The sequence below is a fragment of the Triticum dicoccoides genome, chromosome 2B (genome assembly GCF_002162155.2).
Source record: "Triticum dicoccoides isolate Atlit2015 ecotype Zavitan chromosome 2B, WEW_v2.0, whole genome shotgun sequence".
In the NCBI taxonomy this organism is placed as follows: domain Eukaryota; kingdom Viridiplantae; phylum Streptophyta; class Magnoliopsida; order Poales; family Poaceae; genus Triticum; species Triticum dicoccoides.
The window spans coordinates 767,477,463-767,493,727 of NC_041383.1; the positions used below are offsets into that span (position 1 = coordinate 767,477,463).

The 16,265-nt window shown below is 41.9% G+C and overlaps 1 long non-coding RNA gene across 1 annotated transcript; it reads left to right on the forward strand.

Annotated features, from left to right (window-relative positions):
* The first annotated feature begins 3,721 nt into the window (after positions 1 to 3,721).
* Positions 3,722 to 11,925, forward strand: LOC119366164. The gene is made up of 3 exons (XR_005175949.1): positions 3,722 to 4,183; positions 6,568 to 6,784; positions 7,403 to 11,925. It is a non-coding gene; the product is annotated as an uncharacterized LOC119366164 (long non-coding RNA).
* Positions 11,926 to 16,265: the final 4,340 nt, after the last annotated feature.

The following is a 16,265-nucleotide window of genomic DNA, read 5'->3' on the forward strand; positions in this document are numbered from 1 at the left end:
GGGGTACAATAATTAGATATGGATCTAGTGACATAGCTCAGATCTAGTGACATCGTTTAGATCTAGCGACATCGCTCGCAGCATACTCTTGACTTTTGTACATGGTTAACCATAGAATTAACTATTAAGCACACGGGAAAACCGTGAAGTACAGAAAAAAAAGTTAAAGGTATACTTGCAGCTAAATAATGTGGTTCTTACACCAAGCTAACTAAAGAATAAATCATCTAGTGGCATCGCTCCACGTCGTACTCTTAACTCAATGTGTATGTGATTAATTAAATAAATAAGCACCCAGGAAAAACGTGAAGCAAAGTAACAAGTCAAAGTATACCTTTAGCTTAATAATGCAGTTCGCAGAGCAAGCCTTGTCATAGTCTAACAAAAAATCATATGGATTTAATTACATCGCTCATGACATAATCTTGATTTTGTATGCAATTAACCACAGGAATAAGCACCCAGGAAAAACGTGAAGCAAATAACAAGTCAAAGTATACATTTAGCTTAATATTGTAGTCCGTACATCATGCCTTATAATTGTCTAATAAAAATCATATGGATCTAGTTACATCGTTCATGACATACTGTTGACTTCATACACAATTAACTATAGAATTAAGTACAGTAAAAAAACTTAAATCAAACCAACAAGTTCAAAGTAATACTTTTAGCATAATAATGGAGTTCGTGCAAGATTCCCTACAATTTCAATATGTAATATAAAACAAATTCAATATAATCATCTTATAATAGGCCAAAAATAATATATTTATTATATTTACCCCTGCAAAAAAAGTTGTGCTTAAGAATGCAACCGACACAAACAACATGTGCAGAATCAGAATATATAAATACAAGCTAAAGTAGTTAAGTGCTAGAAAATGATTACATAATTTCTCCAGAGTATGCGACGATGAATAAACGAAGTTAGATGACAAGGGAGAATATAAGTTAGTATAAGGTGAGCATGTGTGAAGAATTTAGATATGAATTGCAATCTGTATTTTTAATTACTTAATGTTTGCAAATGATGCGGCTGCTGTATGAAGAGAACCTAAGTTTTAAGTCGATCAAATAGTTGGCTGAAAAATCACCAGAAGATATTTAAAATCATTGTAACGACGTGGCAATGCTTTTGTTTCTAACTAAGCACCGATGATGAATCATGCATAGATAGAGAAAAATGTGTGCACTCCAACTTTTCTACTATCGTGATTGTAAAAAAAGTTTTCTGTCATTAGCGATTAACACAAAAAATTATTTCAATTTGTCAAGTAAAAATTGTATAGTTTTCGGAAATTTTAACGCCCACACGTGTGTGCGTTTGCAGATCGCCCACACGCCTCCACCATCACTCATTTTGCCACGTATGAATACATGACATCAGCAGATTTTTTTTTGGTTTTTGGCTTAAAAATGTTTTATCTCCTAAATAAAAAAGCGAACTAAAAATCCGTTTTCACCATTAAATCCGTCTCGACGAGATCTTCAAAACTACACCCCATGTTGATATGTTTCGATGAAATTTTTTTTTGCCCAGAAGTTGCCATGATGTTTACACTATAGTTGCCATAGTGCTTAAACTAAAGTTGCCATGTGGCAATTTTAGTTTGTAGATCATGGCAATTTTAGTTTTTTTATGATGACAATTCCAGTACTTTGACCATGAAAATATTTTTTTTATTGAACCATGGCAATTTTAAGTGCATGTATCGTGGCAATTTTAGTTTATGGTGCATGGCAAGTCTAGTTTCTTAATTCTTTGATTTATAATATGTTAAAATTGCTTTTAAATATAAAAGAAAATAGTTGAACATATCATGGCAACTTCAGTGTAAATATCATGGCAATTCATGCGCAATAGACATGGCAACTTTTAACCAAAAAAAATTCGCCGAAATATATCGATATGAGATCTAGTTTTGAAGATCTCGTCGCGAGGGATTTAATGGTGAAAACGGATCTTCAATCGGATTGTTCATTTAAGAGATAAAACATTTTAAAAACTGAAAATCCAAAAAGATTCTCGCATGCATGCATGCGATGACGTGGCAACCTATTTACATTAAAGACGTGTGGTGCTTCTTCTTTCCCGCCACACGTGTGGCAGTTATCGGGACCCATAGTTTTAGTCGTCCAAATTTATAAATTTTTCCAGGTATGTTCATATAGAAAACACTCACCAAAGTTGTGCAGTCAAAATATATCTAAGACATCACATATATGGCATGAATAAAAATCTAGTCGAGAATGCTAGTTGCCGTAGAAAAACATAAGCAACACAAAATATAATGACTTGACGGGTAAACGTCGGGCAGAAAGATGACTTGACGGAAGAAGAATGCTAGGGCCAAGACCCAACAGAACAAAATCGGGGCAAGCCACCACCAAGGACGGGAGCTCTGTCACGACCTAGCACACCGCCGGACGGGCCCTCGTCTCAGCCGCGTGAGCCGACGGAGAAGGCCAGGCCGTCGACCAGCAGGAACCCTGCCAGCCGTCGACGCGCCTCGCATGCCTGCCATGGCCCAGATCCGGCGAAGTCGACTGGACCTAGACGCGGCCGCCACTGCCTGAAGTCGCCCTCCGCGGCCTGTCACGCGGCCGACCCACTGCCGATGCGCAACCACGCCAGAGTGCATCCTCGAAGTGATGCCCCGCAGCAGCACCACCTCCAGATGCGCCGTACCTGCCCGCGACAAGCTGGTGCACGAGGAGACAAAGAAGACCCCGCCGCCGCCGGCATATATACGGCATGAATAAAATCTACTCCCACCAGTTGCCGTAGAATAAACATAAGCAACACAACATAATGACTTGGCGGGTCACCCGCACCAGTTGCATTATTTCAAGTACCATTTAACGCGCGAACCAATCTGTGGTTGGATGATTAGAGAGATTGTGGTATCCTCAACCCACCAGAGTTCAAGTCCTAGTGCTCGCATTTATTCCTGGATCGTCAAGATGATATGACGGCTCAGTCTTTCGGAGGTGCTCATAGGGATAAGGTGTGCGTGTGTGTCATAGGATGAGTGTATGCACGTGGCGCTTGCGTCCGTACTATGTTAAGAAAACCATTTAACGCCATCCACACCAGCAATTGATAGTGGCACGACATATTCTCGTACGATCAGGCTGCCGCGCTATTTTGGCACGCATTCAACACCTGTATATAGCACTATTATAACAGCTTTTTTTTTAGGGGTGCTATTATAACAGCAGTGCAGTTTTGGTTTCGTGTGAAGTGGCTGAGACCTCATTGGATTATGCGGAATCGTGACCTCCACATGCAGAATAATGTAACGGTGACAGAGTTGTATCATGCGGGCGTGAATCGCGTGTGGCATGGCAGAGGATAGGGACGCCGGGCGGGGACGCCTTATCTCCAGCGCGGCAGCGCGGAGCCGAGGCACCGCATGTTGCATCGCCACGTGCGTGTGTACGCCATCTTTTGGCAGCTCGTGAAACGTGCATCGCGTGTAGTAGGCCCACGACCACGAGTGACCCTGAAAGTGCTACCGCACCTTACACTACCGTGATACGGTAACCAGGGCTGTTGGATATGTGATTCAACGGAGAGCGTCGTCAGATGTCTCGTCTTGTACTTCAAGTAGATTATATACGTCCATGAGGCTGAAGCAATCTATCAACTATTTCACCAATCTCTCTATATCTCTACTACCATGATAGCAGCCTAACCGATCTAACCCTCGTCGCCCGCCGCTTCCACCCCGCGCGCCGCCTCCGGGGTGGCCAGCCTCTATGACTGCCGCCGGGGGCCGCGCTGCCCATACGTAGAGTTCATTCGCCGACCGGCTACCCTAGAGATTCTTTTTCTTGATCAATTGATTCGGGTTTTCCTCTCTCGCCGGTCGTTTGAGTGTTTCTTTTTGATTTTCCGATCTATAAATCGATTTGTGTCGCCCGCCGCCGTCTGTGGTCTACAACGCGCATACACTCTATCGACATCTTCATCATCTAGATGGATCTGAATCGGGCCTCTCGTCCTCGCCCGCGACTCCGCGTCGATCCACACCGCGTGCCGCCTGCATGGCCGTGCCTGATGCATGTTGCATGCATGGTGGTTGCTGCATGCTGCGTCCCGTGCTGGTGGAGGCTGCGCGCATCGAGCGCAACCTCTTTGCACCGCTGGGTGTCCCTGCTCGGTTGTACGCTTCTGGTATGTCCGGCCATCTGACGTATGTCGTCCGGTCTGATCGACCGCACTTCGTTAAGTTTATCTCCACGAGTAACAGCGCATCCCTCCACCGATTTTGAGAAACGGGCTGCAGCTACTTCGGACCGCAGCGTCGCCGTTATGTGGTTCTTTGCGCGGCTGCATTGATCCGTGCGCTACTGTTGTGTCGCCTATTCGAGTCATAGTGCCGCGGTCCACCAACGTCCCGAGGCCGTCCGCTTCAGGCCGTTCTCGTAGCTGCACTAACCCTCGTGCCGCCGTTGCCTCATCGAGCCGTAGCGAACATGATACACGGTCTCCGCCATCACCCTGTGGTTCTCCCCACGGTGTACCGTCCCGCGCGCTGCTGCTGCGTCGCCCCTTCGGGCCGTAGTGCTGCGGCCCACGTTCAACCGCCGCTCCGAGGCCGTCCACTTCAGGACGTCCCGTGGCTGCACCGACCCTCGCGTTGCCGCTGCGTCGCCCGATCGGCCTGCAGTGACCGTGGCACACAGCCCCTGCCGTCGTCCTTAGGTATTTCCCGCCATAACCCCGACCCGCGCACTGCCGCTGCGTCGCCCCTTCGGGCTGTATCGCCGCGGCACGTGGTCCACTTTGTCGTCCTTGTGTGCCGACTTCTGTCTGGTATGTGTGGCGCCGTCTTCCTAGGCGCGGGAACGCCACCGTCCGCGGCGGTCTTCGTCATGCTGTCGGGTTCTTCCTCGCCAACTTCAAGCACCTTCATTGCACTCCTAGCCGCCGCCGCCTCCTCCTCCTCAGGCCGCCGCCGCCGCCGCTCTTCTTCCCGGTCCACGGCGACTACCTTGACACTGGCCACCCTGACTCAACATCGACCACGGTGTCCCTTGCACGTGTACCTCGACCACGGCCACACCATCCTACACTCTTGGCTACCTCGACATCGGCATAAAGGGCTACCGCCTTGGTTGAGCAACATCGTCGGTTTTAACTCCAGCCACACCTTCCACGATGCATCGACCTTACGACTGTGGAAGGATGTTCATCGGCTTACCTTCAGATTCTTCTCCAGTCTCACTGTTTGTGTTGCTACCGTTGTGACTGCCGGAGGATGTTGAGTATCATGATTATTAGGAAGTGTAGGATAGACTAGGATTTGTTCCTAGCTTGTCTTGTACTCCAAGTAGATCATATACTCCTATATATACGCCTACGAGGCTCAGTCAATCAATCAACTATTTCACCAATCCCTCTCTATCTCTTCTAACATTATGGAACCGTTCTGTTAGTTCGTTAGATAAATATTTTTCTAACACATTTCGTTCTAGCAATTGTAGTGACTTACCTAAGGTTTGATTTCATTTTCGGCTCCTATGGTTAACCCTGTTTGTTCAACCAGGTTTTTTACGTGAAACTTAGAGCGTAATATTTTCCGTTCTTCATTTTGAAACTTACGTCATTGCTACCATGCATATTTTATTTGGGTCCCGATAATTGCCACACGTGTGACGGGAAAAGAGACGCACCACACGTCTCTAATGTAAATAGATTGCCACGTCATCGCATGCATGCATGCGAGAATCTTTTTGGATTTTCAGTTTTTAAAATGTTTTATCTCTTAAATGAAAAATCCGATTGAAGATCCGTTTTCACCATTAAATCCCTCGCGACGAGATCTTCAAAACTAGATCTCATATCGATATATTTCGGCGAATTTTTTTGGTTAAAAGTTGCCATGTCTATTGCGCATGAATTGCCATGATATTTACACTGAAGTTGCCATGATATGTTTCAACTATTTTCTTTTATATTTAAAAGCAATTTTAACATATTATAAACCAAAGAATTAAAAAACTAGACTTGCCATGCACCATAAACTAAAATTGCCACGATACATGCACTTAAAATTGCCATGGTTCAATAAAAAAATATTTTCATGATCAAAGTACTGGAATTGCCATCATAAAAAAACTAAAATTGCCATGATCTACAAACTAAAATTGCCACACGGCAACTTTAGTTTAAGCACTATGGCAACTATAGTGTAAACATCATGGCAACTTCTGGGCAAAAAAAAAATTTATCGAAACATATCAACATGGGGTCTAGTTTTGAAGATCTCGTCGAGACGGATTTAATGGTGAAAACGGATTTTTAGTTCGCTTTTTTATTTAGGAGATAAAACATTTTAAAGCCAAAAAACCAAAAAGATTTCTGCTGATGTCATGTATTCATACGTGGCAAAATGAGTGGTGGTGGAGGCGTGTGGGCGATGTGCAAACGCCCACACGTATGGGCGTTAACATTTCCGTTTTATTTTATTCATGGGCACACCCAACTAATGGGCCCCAATTAGCCAACATTTATTTTCGCTTGCGGATTCTGAAGCATGTCTTATCTTCTTTCAGGTTACTCTCTTGCTCTCGTCTTCTTCCTTTCTACTACGATCGTGTAGATCTACTTTCTTTCAGCTCCTACTAAAAGTTTCTACAACCGGTTGCCGCAAGTCGATGTCCTCGAGTATCGACTGGTATTACGCTAGTTTAACTGGTTCTTTCCATGTCGCTCCAATTTGTGGCAGCCAAGAAAACCCCAATGGAGGTTGATGCAGTTCATGCAGTAGAGGTAAATTATAACATACAGATCTTTAATTTCCTGCAAATCACGAGTCCAATATTACCGCCGACTAAATTGGTTGTTCATTAATTTCTAGTGCCCTATCTGTAATGACCGTAGGGGATTGTGCGGCGATTATTACGCTCTTAGGAACAAGTTCTTGTCCTTGTTTTTTCTACAAAGAAAGAACGACAAGTTTCTAATTGTAGTTCAAATATTCTTCATGTCTTTTTTCCTCAATTTTACTGCACACGGCTAACCATACTGCTGAACAACATCTTTATTAAATTTCTATTCACTGGACAAGACGTTCACCGAGGAAAATATATTTCAACATTCTCTTCCTCATAATTACTGAATTTTCATCCTTAGGCAAACACACATTTCCATTCATAACATTATGTAATTTTGCAAAATGGTACATCAGCGTATTCTGATACATTGATTCTGTTTTGCATACCATTTATGTACTATCAATCGCCCAATTTCTAAATGAAATGTACACATCCTTCTCTCAAATAATGTTTTTTTATTATATTCTCACTTAAATTCAATAGGTTATCTGAATGAATATAATCTTTATATTCCATTTTAGTAACATTTTTTCTTTTGGTTAATGTTTCCTAGGAAATCCCCTGCTTTGCAAGAAAAGATTTCTTAAAAAGGATTGGTATTGCAAAATCCGCTTTCACTCAAGTCACAGCTCCACTTCAGACAAAAGAAAGGTCCATTTTTGTTGTTAATGTGAGCAACGAACAAGACACAACTTATTTTCTGGTAGGTATTGGAAACAATTCTTGGAATTGTACCAACTCTGGGTGGGTAAAGAAATGAGGGGAGAGATAGATGGGATCTAGGCCAGCACGATGGCGTGGTGGTGGAGGAATTTTTGCAGGGCTTCGCCAAGCAACTACAGAGGAGGAAGTGGAGGGAGAGAGAGGAGGTGGCGGCCAGATGGATGGGTGGGTGCGCCTAGCCCCTTCCCTCCCTTTATATAGGGGGTGAGGGGGTCCGGCCAGCCCTGTCCCCCGTTCCAAGCCAAGGGGTGGTGGCCCCCCAACAAGCCTACCCCCCCCCCCTTTCGGGTTTCCACCCTTAGCCACACGGGCCCTTGGTGTGTGGCGCCTGGCCCATGTAGGGATAGTGCGCCCCCTCCCTTAAGGGTCCATGTGGCCCCTCTGGGCAGGTGGGCCCCATGGAACACCCCTAGAACTTTCTAGAACCCCCCTATACAATACCGGTAAATTCCCGAACTTCTCCAGAACCCTGAAAAACACTTCCCATATATGAAACTTTACCTCCGGACTATTCCTAAGCTCCTCGTGATGTCCCGTATCCCATACGAGACTCCAAACTACCTTCGGACTCACCGTAATGAATATCCCAATACGACCCTAGCGTTACTGAACGTTAAGTGCGTGACCCTATGGGTTCGAGAACATCTAGACATGATCGCGACACCTCTCTGATCAATAATTAATAGCGGGACCAAGTGCCCATAATAACTCCCACATATTCAACGAAGGTCTTTATCGGTTTGAACCATGATGTTAAGGATGATAATCTCGTATACAATTCCCTTTGTCTCGCGATATTTTTACTTTCCCCGAATTTGATCATCGGTATCGCCGTACCTACTTCAATCTCATTACCGGCAAGTTCTCTTTACATGTTTCGTAATACAATATCCCTGTGACTAAACACATTACATGCTTGCAAGCTACTTAGTATATCGTGTTGTCTCAGGAGTTTCAGAGAGCAAACATGAGTCCAAGCCCAAATCGAGAGAGCGCAAACCCAATTCTTTGCTGGCCTAACTACTAATGATTAAAGGAGAAGGCCCAAAATATAAATTATACACCAAAACTGACACATTTGAAACATATATATAATTTTGTATTGTTTTATTTTATATTTATATCATATTGGCATAGTTTTGCATAAATTTATATTATTTTCCGTACTAACCTGTTAATTCAGTGCAACCGCCAATTGCTTTTTCTGCATGATTTGGATTTTCAAGAAAATCTACTTTTTCTGGCTCAAAAAATCCAAGAAAAAATTAGCAAAAAATTCCATCCAGAATTTTTAGGTGGCAACAAACGTAGGTCGGGGGCCACCCACAGGCCCCACATGGCTAGGGGCGCGTGGCTCCCTAGTGCTCCGTTCCATTGCATCTCGGTCACTGTGCCTCTATATATACCTAAAAACTTAGACGATTTTTAACTCTAATTTATCAACTATTGCACACCTTTTTTTAATGGCGATCCAATCTGGAGGCCTTTTTCTGAGCTTTGTTGGAGGGGGAGTTCTTGACAATGGCCATCTCCATCAACTTGAAGGCCACCATGATCGCACGTGAGTAGTTTTCTTTGGACTATGGGTCATGGCAGTAGCTAGATGTTTTTTTCTCCCTTGCTTCTCAACACAAAGATCCCATGGGCTACCCTACATGATTGTGATCCATATGATGTAGTCTGCTTGTGTGTTTGTTGGGATACGACGAATTATCACTTATGATCAGATTTATCCATGGATCTTTTTAAGATCTATTTGGTTTCTTTGATGCATAATTCTTATTCCTCTCTAATCTATTCTTCTTTCTTTGCCCAAGTTTGAGATTTGATCTCCAAGAGGGAGTTGTGTATGATAGTTGGGTTCAATCTTACAAGGTAATCCATCGTAGTGACAAAAAGTGGAAAAACCTGTATTGTGTTGTTTCCACTAGGGATAGAAAGATGGTTGCATAATTGTCCTTTGAACGTAGGGTGAAGACAATATACCATCTACTTCATGTCATCATTCTTATTGCAATACTCTGTTTCTTACTTAATACTTTAAGATGCATGCTGGATATATGTTTGGATGGAGTATTAGCTATGGATGTAGTTGGATAATGGTATATATATTAGGACATTGTGCTCATATTTTGATTATGTTATGGATAGTCATAGTTATAAATATTTCAGCTTAATTGATGATCAACAGTAATTTGCTTACCACACCATGCTTTCTTTTGGAGAAAAACCACTAGTGAACCTATGGACCTCGGTTCATTTTCTTCCTATAAACCTTCAATCTCAATCAACTCTTTTTTTAATTCCTTGCTTTTACTTTTCGCTTGCAACAATCAACTCTTTTTTTAATTCCTTGCTTTTACTTTTCACTTGCAATTAAATCTTCCATACACTTCTGTTTTTAATCCTTGTAACTAGCAAGCTAGTAGGACTAACAATCTCACTGGTCATGTTGGGGCCAAGGCAAGTTTTGTATCTGTGTGTGCATGTGTTGATCATTGGTTGTGCTACTAAGCTCCTATTGGTTCGATAAACTTGAGCTTACTTGAGGGAAATTACTGCTTGATACAAACCCTTGCACTTGGCGAGTCCAACATCTTTCTAGTTGAGAGGAAGCAAGCATTTTTCTGTGGTCATTGTTGGGGAGATCACACCACAATCATGGGTCCTACACTCCTTTGTTTTACTTTCTTATTTTCTATATTGCTTAATTGCTTGTTATTTCGCTTTTCTGCTTTCTAGAAAACTCAAAGAACACAATTTTTTTAAATTTTAGCAGGCCCTCTTGAGGTAAGAATGGCCATGCTTTACGGGTGTAGATCCCTAAGGCCTTGTTTGGTGGAGGAGGTTTGGGGAGGTTTGGAGGGGAATATCCCCGCAGGGCTCAAAATCCCCAGAAATCCTCGTCAGCCCATTTGGCACACAGGGATTGGGCAGGCCAACCCCCTCTGATCCCCACGAATCCCTTCCAATCCATGTGGTACAGAAAACCCTCGGAGCCACTCAGGGAATTGAGAAGAGTTGGACGCTTGCTATGTTACTGTTGTTGTAGAAAGTTCAACCAAATAGAGGGATTTCTGAAGGGGGAGGGATTAGTGGGGAATTGAGGGGATTGGGTGGAGGAGAGGGATTCACCCAATCTACTGAAATCCCCCTCTCCACAAACCTCCCCAATCCCCTTGTATCAAATGAGTCCTAAAGAAAAATACTTGTTGGGTGTGGCCATGGGTCGGTCTAGCCTTTGCTCGCCTTGGTCTCCGCCCTTGTCTGGCAGGAACGGTCCCCTTGACCTACCTTCTATTCCCAGTCGTCCGATCGGTGAAGAGGAGTCCAGGTATTGTGCTACGGTGCACAAGAGATAGAAGAGAAACAGTGATATGTTGCTACTAGAGTCTAGAGCCCTCTCCCATTTTCACTATAAGGGTCACTGTTCCTTGTGACTTGCCTTGTGCACGTCAGTGGAACCGTTTCCATATTGTGGACATGCTGCTGAACAACCGAAAATGAAAATGGAGGCAGGAAGCCATCGACGAGAGAGTATTTAGTGAACGAGATATAACAGAGTTAAAAGTACATGTGTGTTTCCTAGGGCTACCGTGATATCAAAGTTCAATCTTCTGTGTGCAGGATACTAGTGGGACAAAGAACATAGCAGAATTTTGAGATTCGGAGATGATTTTATGTTAGTGTGATTCACTGACTGCTGTTTCATCGTTCGTGTATTGAGCTATCTGATACCCTATTGTGGCATTTCATTCTGTTGTTGATTATTGTTGTGCGACCTTGTTGTGGCATTTCATTTCCTCCACCTTGTCCTTGATAGTGAAAGCCTCCTCCTCCGCCTTCCTCTTGGAGCCACATCCTGCTTTGACGATGAACGACGGCTCCTCGGCCTGCTGCTCGGCTCTTGCCTAGTGGACGCCTCCGCCTCCTCCTTCTCCGCCTGGGTCGCAGTGAAGGGTAAACCCTCATAGACGGTTGCCATCTGCACGGAGAACTGCATCTTGTTGATGAACATCGCCGAGTCTGGTCTGCACCTCGCCGGGTTTGGTGGATTGGGGATTTCTCTCGCTGGAACGAACGTCAGGAAGCGGCGGCGGCTGGCATATATATGTCCAGACCACCAGCGTCTTCAGACCGGCCTCTTCCAGACTCGCTTATTGGGCTGGGCCGGGATGGGCCCCCGTCACTTCTTTCTTTCCGCTAGCCAGCTTGCGTGTCGGGAAATAAAAAACTCAACTAGTAGAGTTTTGCCGGCGCTTTTGTTAGCTGGTCGGTATTTTTCTCTGGATTTTGTTATTTGGAAATGTTTCTATTGAAATATATTGCAGAAAAAAGTATTTAAGAATGGTAGAAGTTTTGGGATTTAAAACTATACTCACAAATTTTAATAATCAATAATTTGGAAAACAATTAGACACTTAAAAATTAGAAATGTTAGTGATGTGAATCTTTTTAAAAGATCCGCTGCCTCGCCAGTCGTTGGATGTGGCACAATCTAGTGGCTCAAAGTCTTCCTTTACTTCACAACAGAGATCTTGTTGCAGAAACATTTGCAACAGAGATTATGTTGCAGATTCTTTTTGCAACATAAGTTGTGTTGTGTTTTTTTGCAACATAGGTTGCGTTGTGGGATTTTCTGCAACAGAGTTCTTGTTTCATATATTTTTTGCAACAAATGTTTTGTTGCAGAGTTTGTTTTGCATCAGAGCTGATGTTGCAAAAGGTTGTCTAAATTGCGGGTGGCGGGACTCTCTGCGCGATCAGCCGACAGAGCATTAGCGTTTCCCTTTTACCAAGTTTAAGAAGTTCAAAAATGTACCTGAATTGAAAAAATGTTCCAAATTGTGAAAAATATATAAAATTTTGAAAGTGTTCACTTATGCCAAAACATGTTCACGAAATTTAACAAATCATGCTTAAAAATGTCACGTATCTAAACTGCGGCGACAAATTTGAAGTAAATTTGTGGATTCAAAATGTGATCTGGATATGAAAAAAGGTCATGAATTCGAAATTTTGTTCCCAAATTAAGAAAACATGAATCTGAAAAAAATCATGAGTTTGGAAAATATTCTTGAATAAGGAAAATGTTCGCAAATTCAGAAGGTGTTTGAAACAAGTTTCAAAAAATATTCATGGCATTAAAAATAAAAAAGAAATAAAACAAATAATTTAAAAATCGGGATAAAACTTGTAAAGCCATAAAGAAATCAGAAAAAGATAAAATTGATGGAAGGAAGGTTCTAGAACTGAACCTTCCCAAAACCGAAAGGAGAAAGAATAGTGGGTCGGCCTACAAACGCCCAGGAGGGTACGCGTGTGCTCGCTATCCAGCGACCAACACATGAAATAGGAAATCCCATCGACTCTCTACCAGGACTTCTCGACAAAAAAACACTACTTCCTCTAATCCATATTAATTGTCAATATGTATCGGAGGGAGTACCACAACTTGCAAACTTAGGCTATCAAGTGTAAAAAAAACACATTGGTCTCCACTACCAAGTGCAATAACCGACTTCGTTCCAGTGCCAGCATCTCCTTCGGATGCTAGGCTTGAGGAATCGTTTATGGGATTGGTCCATGATGGTGCTTCGTTGATCCAGTGCTACACACAATGGATGCATGATGTGCATTATTTAGAAAAATGTTCACATTTCGAAAGAGGTTCAAAAGAATGAAAAGTATACGTAAAAAGGAACATGAAAAAAATAAAATAAAAAATAAAAAGAAAAGAAGGGACAAACATGAAAACAAAGAAGAAAAAATGACAATGAGAAAAGAAAATGGAAAAGGATAAAAGATAAAGATAAAACGAAAAAGATAAAAGAAAGAAAAAGCAAGAACCGAAAAAAGAAAGAAAGAGAAAAATAGTTCAGGGGAGGTTCTAGAACCTTCCTTAAACTGGTGCGCACGGAGGGGTACACACCGCGTCGCTGCTTGGCGACATGTGTGCTAAATAGGATTGGCCCTGCTCGCCTTGGTCTCCACCCTTGTTGGGCAGGAACAATCCCCTTGACCCACCTTGTATTCTCAGCCGTCTGATCCGTGAAGAATGGTCCAGGTCTTACACTATGGTACACAAGAGATATAGAAAAGAAACAATGATATGTTGCCTCTTGGTCATTCCTTCTTCCTTTTTCACAATAAGAGGCACTGCCCCTTCGTGACTTGCCTTGTGCACGTCAATGGATCCATTTTGGACATGTTGGTGAAAAACTGAAAATGAAATATAGGTTGCAAGCCATCCACGAGAGAGTATCTAGTGAACGAGTGGTATAGCAGAGTTAAAAGTATAAAGTGTGTTGCCTAGGGCTACAATGATATCAAAGCTCAAGCTTGCTGCATGCATGATACTAGTGGGATTCACTAACTGCTGGTGCAAGTCAGGGCAAAATTTTGAGATTCATAGATGATTTCTGTTGGTGCGATTCACTGACTGCGGTTTGATCTTCCGTATACTAAGCTCTCTGATACCTTGTTGTTTCATTTCATTGTGCTATTGATTATTGTTGCGCAACGCTGCTTCGCATGTATCTACTGTTGCCTGCAGTCTGTATCTCACGTTATTCGTTGGGAGTTGCTGGCTAGTTACTTTGTTGCTTATATTTCAAAATATTCCAACCATAGCTACTACAAAATCACTTTACATGCAGAATTGAAAAATGTAAATCATGTATTTAAAAGTATTAAAGGTCGATAAAAAATTATTACTACTGATGTATACAAAAAATGTACAATTTGTATGGAAAAGTAGACATAAAAACATATATATGAGAAAATTGTTAATCATGTATTTCAAATGGTAAACGTGTGTATGAAAACAGTAACTGATGTATACAAAAAATGTACAATGTTTACGGAAAATGTAAACATAAAAAGATGTAAGTTTTCAAAAAGTGTTAATAATGTATTTGGAATATATTAAATGTGTATGAATTATTTTCCTGATAAAAATGTACAATATTTATGGAAAAAGTAGACATAAAAAATAACATTTTTTACAAATGATAATCATGTATTTGGAAAATGCTAAATGTGCATACAATTTTTTAATGTAAAATGTACAAATTAAATTTGCATGGAAAAAGCAGACATAAAAACATTATATATTTGGAAAAAATGTTAATCATGTATAAAAAATGCCTGTGCAGTTTAAAAAGAATGTTTCTTACCATAAACAAATGTTCAATGTGTTTTTGAATAAATCTAGTCACCAAAACATGTATTAAAAGAAAATGTACATTGTATATTTGAACAATGTTCAACGTGCTTAAAACAATGTTTCCCATGTACCCTAAAAATGTATATTGTGTACTAAAAAAGTAGACATGGCTTGAACAGTAAACAAACCGATAAAAATCGACAAAGAAAGAATGAAACAAGGAAGAAGTCCAATAAAAATAAAAAATAAAAATAAATATACAAAGAATAAATGGAAATCGAAGAAAACCAATGAAAAAAACCCGATGAAACCCGAGAAAGGAACAAAGAAAAACGAAGAAAGCCAAGTAAAGAAACAAAAAAGCAAACAAAGAAAGAAAAGAAAAAAACTAGTGAAAACTAACAAAGAAACAAGAAAAAAATAGGAATAACCTTGAAAGAAACAAAAAAACCAGTGAAAAAACAAAGGGTAACGAAAAAATCGAAGGAAACCATGAAGAATCAGAGAAAACGAAAATAAGAGAAGAAAAGAAAAAAACTGAAGAGCTGAATGAAAGAAGAGTAGCGATAGAGCTGAGGAGAAAATCGAAAATGTACAAAACCAAGAAGAGTCCTGCACTACATGGCAGATTGTGGCATATTGATATGAAAAGGCAGCAACTACGACCAACCAAACGAAAAAACGAAAAATGCTAGACACACGGACTAACGAACGGAACTTTATGGATCAACTGACTTGTCCTGTTTTAATTAGGCTAAATAACCTACTCCTAGGGAAAGACAGCCCCAGATACCTAAATTTTATTGGGGAGATGAATTGAGTAGCATAAGAATTTATAAACACAAAAACAAGATCTATGGGCACATCTTATAACTTCATAATAATAAAATCACACACAAATAGAGATAAATGGATCGCTAACATAGATGTCCTCCGATTGATCAACTACTAGCGTAGATAGATAGCATTCTGTAACCTATGTCAATGCATGGCTTCTTCTCTGATTGTAGGAATACGCCAAGAGTGTTGAGAAGATTGGAAGCATCAAGAGCTACGCGCACTTTGGACACCCCGATATCCTAAGGGTTGCGGCGGAAGCCGCCGAGAGGTGCATCCAGGTTGTTGAGCTGGTCTCCCCGTGGTGGTCAATGAGTTAGCCGGCTATCCTCCAGCGCATCCAGTCATGGAGTCCACTACAACCCACAATGTTTGCCTTGTAAAAGACTGCCGGTTTGTGATTGCCGAGTGCAAGGAGGGGTATGTCCGGAAGTGTCCACTGCTTGATGCGCTTTACCACTTTCAGATGCCAGCCATCGGGATTATCCTTGATATGGACTTGGGTGGGGTCCCCGGCATCCTGAAGCCCTTCATCACCACCATCCCGTTCCCAACAGAGGTGGAGAAGGTGGCCCACTTTAGGGGTGTGGTAGAGGAGCTCGATAAGTTGACACGCATCGTTGAGTCGCGCGTTGAAGAATGGATCAATTTCGGCAAGTCAATTGGGCGGTGCGAATGGAGCGTGATC